General features: G+C 39.4%; 1 non-coding gene across 1 annotated transcript; it reads right to left on the bottom strand.

Moving 5' to 3' along the window:
* Positions 1–8,385: 8,385 nt before the first annotated feature.
* LOC121106126 lies at positions 8,386–8,491 on the bottom strand. Its single transcript, XR_005838876.1, has one exon. It is a non-coding gene; the product is annotated as a U6 spliceosomal RNA (small nuclear RNA).
* Positions 8,492–8,950: the final 459 nt, after the last annotated feature.

An 8,950-nucleotide genomic window follows, 5' to 3' on the forward strand; every position in this document is an offset into this window, starting at 1 on the left:
AAGCAAATTCCTGCACTCATGTCATGTCAAGGGACCTCATCTCCCAGCCCCACCTTCTCTTCTGCAGTCATAGCTTCTCTCTTCTATACCTTTGTATTTTCCTCTTCCATTAACTCCCTCTCCTTAAAGTAAAACTCAGGTTTGATTTTCTTCCATCCCAACAGGTCCTCCCTGGTCGCTGTGTCCCTTTCTAACTACATCACAACCACCCCACCCCCACAAAGAAGGAAATCATGCTGCTTATTACTTTGGCTGTGGACTTAGGAATAAGATATTGTTCACCCCATTATTGAAAATATGCATTATTTCTCCATGAATTGAGAGTGGTATAAGAAGAACTATTAAAAACCACTTTAAAAATAAGTTTGCTTGTTAATTAATGTATTATAAATAAACAGGGAGACTGTTATAGATGTGGCTCTGGAGCCAGGCTGCTTGGAGTTGTACGCCAGCTCCCTGTTTACTGGTTCTTTGAACATAGGCAAGTCATTTAATTTCTCATTAAGCTTTTATAATTTCAACTGCCAGCTGAAAAACTTAACAGGAAAGAACAGAAAAGTGGGAAACTATAGAAGACATGAATGGAAAAAGAAGAAAAATTGAGGTGATAAGGCTTAAATCAGTCTCCTGGAACGGATTTCCATTTACTGCCAAAGCAAAATGAATGCATTTTCTAAACAGAGGGAAGACTGAGAGAGGAATGAGGGCCAGAAAAGTAAGGAATTAGGGAAAATGACACCAAAAATTTTAAAAATTTAGGAAGAGATAACCCTGGTTGATAGACTTTTTTTTCTTCTGAGTTATGTGCTTCTGACAAAATTTTTCATATTGACTATTGTATTTTTGGTCACGCTTAGAACAAGTAAATTACTTCTTGCTCAAAGATCATGATTTCATGATTTTCTCTAAAAAGTATCACAATTTCCAGATGCTTCACGACCTGAACAAGTTTGTGAATTACAGGTTTTAATTAAATTTGACCCAACCCATACCTATGATTAAATTAATGAAAAAAGGGAATTCATTTCTTCTATGTCAGCTCCGGCCACAGCCTGTGGTGATGTGGACCTCACACTATACTGTTGTTGAAATGTGTAGGGTGCTCACTTCAACCCCATCCCTTTCCAAAGTAGAGCTCCCAAACTGGCAACCCACTAGCCCAGTGCTACCTGTACATGTGCTCTGGTTGACCAGCATCGCATCAATCTAAATTCTGAATTCGAATGCTTCTAGATAGAGTGTGTATTTTTCAAATGCCCAACTTCCCCACTATCCCCTAAAACTGACAGATTCACAATTCACAAGACTTGCTGAGGCAGTTGAGCATGTGACCCCCACAAAGACAACGAGTATTTCCATTTAGTATGGAAAATTTCATACTCTCTAAGAGAGCTAACTCTGGTATTTCCATTAGGTAGACTATCCACAGAAGCTGTGTCCTTAATCTAAACATGCATAATACTTAGTATTTTGCCAGGATACTCAAGTCTTATAATTAAGCTTTTCATCTGCTTCTTCACTTTGAAACTAAGTGGAAACCTTTCACTGTCATGCTTATTTGTCTTCAACTAGACAAGGCCACAAAACTCTGTTCAAAAATTTCTGAAAATATATATGTTCCACCCCTGCTTATACCTTTGCCTGTGGCAGATACCAGTAGGTGATCAGAGTTCTCTTTCCTGCTCAGCCCACATACAATCTAAAATTTTTCTCATGTCCAGGGAGTTGCTACCAATTGTTCAGAATTAGCCCATTAGGGGTGCCTGGGTGGCGCAGTCGTTAAGCGTCTGCCTTCGGCTCAGGGCGTGATCCCGGCGTACCGGGATCGAGTCCCACATCGGGCTCCTCCGCTGGGAGCCTGCTTCTTCCTCTCCCACTCCCCCTGCTTGGGTTCCCTCTCTCGCTGGCTGTCTCTCTGTCACATAAATAAATAAAATCTTAAAAAAAAAAAAGAATTAGCCCATTAACCCAAATATATTCATCATTCCTGATATGGGTCAATAATCTTACATCTCAAATATATGGGAACCCCGTCCTTTGTAAATTATCTTTATTTGGTAGTGGGAACGACATTATGTTACCTTAGTCTATAGCACATGGAAAAGGTGGTAGCTCTTCCCAAGTGCTGAGATCTTATCATTTCTGTGAAAAGTTACTATTTCCCCCAATACAAAACAAACCAGCAAACAGAAACCAAGTCATAGATATAAAGTAAAAACAAATAGTTGCAAATTTTTCAACTCACTAAAACCTTGGAACTCACTAAATAAAATTTTTTTAAAAATAATACTTCACCACTTAAAGAATGTTCAATAGAGAAATTGGGGAGGAAAGTAACAGGGAGGAAGAAGTTCAGTGAAAATCTCAAGAACAGGAAAACGGAAGTCCCAGTAGGTTCTAAAACTTCAAATCATAATTTCACACATATACAAAACCTTTGAAATTCCATGGGAAAATTAATTTATCTCATAAATAAACTTGTTTCAGTAAAGAGGTTTTGATATCTTAAGATTGGTTACTCTCAAGGAAAAAGCAGTCGTTCCCCACTGCTGCCAGTCTCACTGCAACATCAATGGGTAGAACGAAGGCACTGAGGTAACGAAGGAATACAAAAAGATTTTTTTTTTTAAGAGTGAAGTCACACAGATCAGCAAACCAAAACAACACAGTGAAGTGCTTATGAAAATGCCCTGTCACCAGCATTCAGAACTTTCCAAATGACAATAAGATATAAGAGGGAAAAATAGAGAAAGTAGGAAAAAAGAGTAAACTAAAGCTGAATACCTTCAACACAATGAAAACTTCCTACTTTGCAAAAGAGTTTCATTCCTTTGCAGTCACTGAATATATTTTTTTTTTTACTGAATATTTCTTTCCGTAACAATTCTGACAAAACTGATCAGGTTTCCTATCCATTATTATTCTTGATTTTTCACTGTAGCCATGCCTCTAAGAAAGGAGGTATAATTTTCATTTTAAAGAGAAAAAAAGTAATGTTTCAAAGATTTAGTGACTTATGTAGTCATAAAACTAAACAGTAGCAAAGCTGGGACTCTCTAGTCTTGGATATTTATTTAGTTAGTTATTTGAGAGAGGGAGAGAGAGAGAGTGCGCAGGAGAAAGCAGGGACAGGCAGAGTGAGAAAGAGAGAGAATCTTAAGTAGGCTCCACACTCAGCCCAACAGGGGACTTGATCTTATGATCCTGAGAACATGACCTGAGCCGAAACTAAGAGTCAGACACTCAAACCTTCTGAACTATCCAGGTGACCCTAGTCTTGGATCTTTAATCTCAAGACTATTTGTACTGCACATGTCGGGAGGAGGGGATGGGATTGCCTACCCTTCATGCTCTCTGAAAGTCTAAATCTAGATGAGATTGTATTTGTCAATTTTTTTTTTGCTTAAACAACATTTATCTCTCATAGTTCTTGTCATTTTTCATCATAGGTGATGCAAAAGTCCTCAAAGCAAATCCAGAACCTTTATGTAAGTTTCTCCTATTTTTCAACTCATTTTTTTTTTTTGGGTCTTCTACAAAGTGCCTACTATGCGGGGGGCGGGGGCTGGAGTGGGGGTTAAGTAGGCACATAAAGGAGGAGGAAAGGAGACAACTCACTATTTTACTGTTCTCCTTTTCTTGACCAGTGTGAGGAACTTGAGGCTGATTTCAGGGTCCCTCTAAGCGATGATTTTCTTATTTAACAAAGTGGAAACTCTGCTAATACAATTAATTAATAGATGAAAGGGAAAATCCTGTGGTTGGATGAAGTTGTTTACCAAAAACTTTTAGAAGGATTTGACAGTAGGAAGATAGTAAAAATTGAGAACAAGAAAAATAATTGCAGGAAATACGATCTTAAGAGTCTCCTGCGGGGGAAGAAAGGGCGGGGGGAATGAAGACTTACCTTCTCACTGCTTTCCATGTAAATGTAATAATGTAATAAAGGCTTGACCTGAGGCTCCCTGAAATCTGAAAGAAAACTCCTTCAGTCATGCTCTCACCAGACCTACCCTTTGTGTTTGTATTTCAGCTGGCACTGCAGGACCCATAAGTAAGTTTCTCTCCTGTGCTTTAATTCCCCTGTGCTTTGCTTTACCCCACATGAAAGACTTTCTTATTCATGGATGTTTTTATTTTCTCCTGCACAAACTGTCAATTATTTTCTCTTTCTTTATTCCCTATTCTTATTTTAATAAGCTGGGAGCCTCCCTGAGGAAGTACTATCACTTTTAAATTTCTCAAAGTCTTGAGATTCAATGGCCAAAGGAAAAGTGTTAAGAATAAAAGTGTTAAAAAGGTAGGAATGTCCCTTGTTAGAAATCCCAGTCACACTCAGAGGAAGAGAGCAGTGTCAGCTCACTGACTGAGGGTCCCCTGCTATTAACAAAGAGTAAGTCTGGAAGACGCGTCCAGATAGCACCTTAAATGACATTACGACAAACATCTCTGGCAGAAGCATTGGGAATGAGGGTGGGTGAGAGACAGTTGATACAGAAAAGGAAAAAAAAAATGGTAAATGGAAAGTGATCTATACATGCTGTGAGATTTCACCAGTCTCGTAATGGCCTGCTGCTTAAAGTGGGCCCGGGGATCTGCCTTAGCGTCACCTTGGAGCTTCTTAGCAGTGAAGAATCTCCACGTAAGACCCACTAAATCAGAATCCTCATTTTAAGAAAATCCCCGGGTGGCTCAGAACCATTACTTACAGGGTTTCAATCCTTTATAGCTAGAAAAGTTGAGTGCACTAGATCTAAGTTTAACCAGCACCACCACAGCAAGAGTAGTCTTACAGTAAATGACAAGAAAGATGAAACCCACCAAGGTTTCATTCATTTCTTAATGCATTTCTATCCATCACTGCTGAGGATGTGCAGAGCTTGAGCCCCTGGGGCAGGGCCAACCCTAAAGGGAGAGGAAGACTGAGTTGAGGGTTAGAGCTCATGACAAATCACATGCTGTGTCTACTCCTCCTGGAGCATTTATACACATGAAACATGATTAAAATAATCAAAGTCAATCAAGAGTAAACACTGGGGAAGTGTCACTAAAGCACATGCAGTCCTAGAGGTACAGAGAGGTGTCCGTGCGTATGGTGTTTGTAAAGGAGAAGGCTGTTATTGCTAAGCATGTGGGTCTAGTGACTCAATCCCTTTACCAGCCAACTGCACCTATGACAGCCTTGACCCACCTCAGAGCTCCCGTTCCCTTTTATGCTAAGATATTGCAGGCCAAGTTACTCCGATGAATAAGGGAGCCGAGGTCACCCGCAGGAGACAGAAATTCCCACTGCTTCCTTCAGAAGATGAGGCCATAGATTCTGGCTAAACAAGTTCAAATTAGCCCAGATGGAAGAAAGGTAATGGCCCGTGGAATCTACGGAGTTACAGTGACCCATCAGGGAAGGAACCCTGACCACCATATCCCTGCAGCTCCAGCTGTCAGATCCCAGGAATTATAGGGGTCCTCCACGGTGGGGAATGAAGAATAAAATTTATTTACTGTTCTGATGAAGTAGAAATTTCGTTCCCTGCGTCTACATTTATGATGTTCTCCCAAAAATAATTTCAGTGCAAACTGTAAATTTTCTGTGCCAAAGAACCATTCTAATTACTCTGTCTTGCTTTTCCCATATTTTAGCTGGAACCATTGGACCCATAAGTGAGTTCCTTTCCTGTTTCCGAATTCTGACACTCTCTGGTCTTCTGTGGGCTATGGGACCTCTCCTTACCCAAGCTCTTTCTATCTGTAGGCTTTCTCACCCACGCTTCTTGATCACATGGTTGCATCTGAATTACTGACCCCTCCTGATGCTCAAGAGATCAGAAAAAAATATCCTGACCTGTCACTGAGTTTAAGACAAGGGAAAGCCTAGTCATTCATATTTAAAATAATATGAAATATAGATGTTTAAAACCAGGGGAAATTTTTCTTTATTATGATAAAAATAATTAAAGTAACTATTTGTGGACTTTTCCGAAACTGAGGGAAGAGCTACAAGAACAGGTGGTTCTAGGAGAAGGCAAAAGAATAAGCATGATAAAGACAAAGGAGGAGATGGCGATGGAAAAAAGCGAAGGGAACTGACATCCCACCTGCCCCTAGGAGTGTCAGTCCTTTGAGAGAGCTGAGTGTTGGGCAGGCATACACGGAGAGAGGGGAGGATGCAAGTGAAGGAAAGATTGACAACCTCCAGCCCTAGTTTTATACCTCCCCCTCTGCTGTAGATTTCTCATTTAAGATGAATGCCAAATGACTTAATCTTTAGAGAGGGCTATGGGGCTTCTTTGCTAAAATTATCTACTGATATGTGGTAGTAATTCTCCCTCTGGTTGAGATGCTTCACAGTTTCCTTAAAAGAATATTGGTGGCATGAACATTCTGTTAATATCAAACCTGGCTGATTTTCCTCTTCTTTGTATTTCAGTGCAATTCACAGCACCAATTCGTAAGTATCAAATTTGTTTCTCAACTCTGGTTCCTTTAATTTCTCACCCACAAGGTCTTAAGTACTGATCTGCCTTGTTTTCTTGATGCCATGTATCTCACCTTCTCTAGCATTCCTATTACACAGTTTCCAAAGAAGGCTTGCATGAAGTAGAGAGCTAACTGTGAAGCCCATGGGCTACTATAAGAAAATAGAAAGCAGTCCCAATGCCCTGTCAGCAATGGAATGTTCACTTTTCAAATTACAATATGTCCCTAATGGAATGAGAGGAAAAAAAAAAGAGAGAGAGAGAGAGAGAAAATTTTTTAAGGAGACATTATGAATTAGTATGGAATGAGCCTATCCCAATCCCCTAAAGGTTGCAAATATCACTGAAAACAAGGGGAGGCCTCCACTCCTGGAAGTCCCCTCTATTGTACAACACGGATGGCCATACAAGCAACCCTTGATGTTCCTAGGGTTTCTACTTATGACACTCCCTCTAGAGTGAGGGCTGAAGAATGGTTATTTCCCTTACAGTGATGAAGCATACTGATTATCTCCCTCCACCCTCACCTCTTTCCCTCTTCCTCTCTCTTTCCTTCTCCGTTTCTCAGCAGGAGCTACAGGACCTATCAGTAAGTTTACTGCCTGATTCTCCACTGTAGAGAATTTTAATTTCCTGCAGTATCTTAGGGACCCTTCCCTGGATTCTGTGTTGGGATTTCAGGGGTTTGGGGGTCCACATCTTCTTGGTCTTTTTTGTTGTCTTCTACCTACCGTTTCAGTAAATCATTAATGATAGTGTGAACGTACATTCCAGTGCCAAACACAAACTATAAAGCAGAAGATGAACTCTTGAAGGTTTCCAGTGGCTTATCAATATCACAGAAAGGACTTTTAAAAACAGAATGAGATAGACAGAAGTGAAATTATAGGGGAAAGGAAGAAAATTAAGTTTAAACGGAGAAGGACTTTTCCAAACTTCTACAGGGGTTTAAATGGGCCAAAAGGGTCACCTCTACTTACTACTTTTGCTACTTAGCCTTTCAGTGGATCCATTAGATAAGGAGTCCCTTATGTGTATTAGATTGTCTCAGCAGCCATGAAGAAAGTCAACATCCCTACTACCCCACTGTAGCTGAGCCCAAGTTTAGCGGCACAGATTCTTACCAGGAAAAGCATGCAAATGAGAACTACGGGCTCCAGAGCCTGAGAGCAGCTACTGATTTCTTTTCTCTTTTCTTTTATTTTTCTAGAGCTCTCTCAAAAAACCATTGGTAAGTCACCTAACTCTCAAGTACAATGTCTTTTGGTCCTTTACAATGCTTAGAATGTCAGTTGATTTTTATTTCAAACGATTCACGCCCATAGACTCCAGGATCAAGTGTTTCCACTGCCTCATTATTCCACTCAGAATTCCTAGAGGTTGGATTCACCCAAGTTCTGCAATAAAAAGATATTAACTATGAAGCTGAAATAAGAAGTGAAAAAATAACCCCCTACGAGCAGTCTTTTCTACATTATATAATCTAGCTTTTTTAGAACCAACATGTAATAAAGATTTAGAACACAGCACTTAAACTTCTTGCTTTCCCTGAAAATAATTGTTATTAGATTATGTTCAAAATAATGCAAATCCTATTTTTTCTTACTATCTGATTTCTCTGAAAAGTTCTCTCCAAGACAGTTAGGTTTTATTTTCACCAACTTTTAGAACTTACCCTATTGCATTTTTCCATGGAAACATTATAAATAATGGTTAGGTTCAAGATACAATTGTCCATAAGTACATATTTACAAACTAAGCGCAAATAGTTATAGCTTCACACACTGGGTTATAGGATTCCTAACAAAAATTAGGAATTTTTGAAATTAGAAACCTAAAAAAAAAAATGTTTGAGGTTTCCCATATTTGCCTGACAGAATGAACAGAAGTCCTATATCTGTACCTCGTCACTCTGTGTGATTCCTTCATGAATCTGCATGTCATCCTTTGCAGGGGCCATGCTAATCTTCTCTGTATCGTTCCAATTTTAGAGTATGTGCTGCTGAAGTGAACACTCCTTGTATGATTCCTATAATGGCTTACAGTTTTTCTAACTCTCCCATGCATTATTTTGCTGGGCCTACACAGCATTTCAATGGTGTTGGGTAAAGCCTTGAGAGATGAAAAAATTGAGTTTCAGAAGTCATTCTTCAAAAAAATAAGGGAAGGAAGATAGTTAATGAAGTTAGAACTGAAGTTGTGCTGACGCTCGAATTGAGTTCTTTCCACTACCATTCTGAGTGTCCTAAAGGTTATTAGTCAGGAATACAATGAACTTATAATATTAAAAATAGTGGACAAAAAGGTCTATGGGGAGAGGAAATGAGAGGAAAATGCAATACAAAGAGTAACAGAGAATAAGGATACATGTTAAGAGAAAAATTGAGAGAAATTTTAAAAATACAAAAATAGGAAGAAAGTTGAAGGCAGGAGATTTGAGTTGGAGGCAGGAGAAGAAAAAAGAGTAAATGAGT

This window comes from Ursus maritimus, unplaced genomic scaffold (assembly GCF_017311325.1).
Source record: "Ursus maritimus isolate PB19 unplaced genomic scaffold, ASM1731132v1 scaffold_30, whole genome shotgun sequence".
Classification (NCBI taxonomy): Eukaryota; Metazoa; Chordata; class Mammalia; order Carnivora; family Ursidae; genus Ursus; species Ursus maritimus.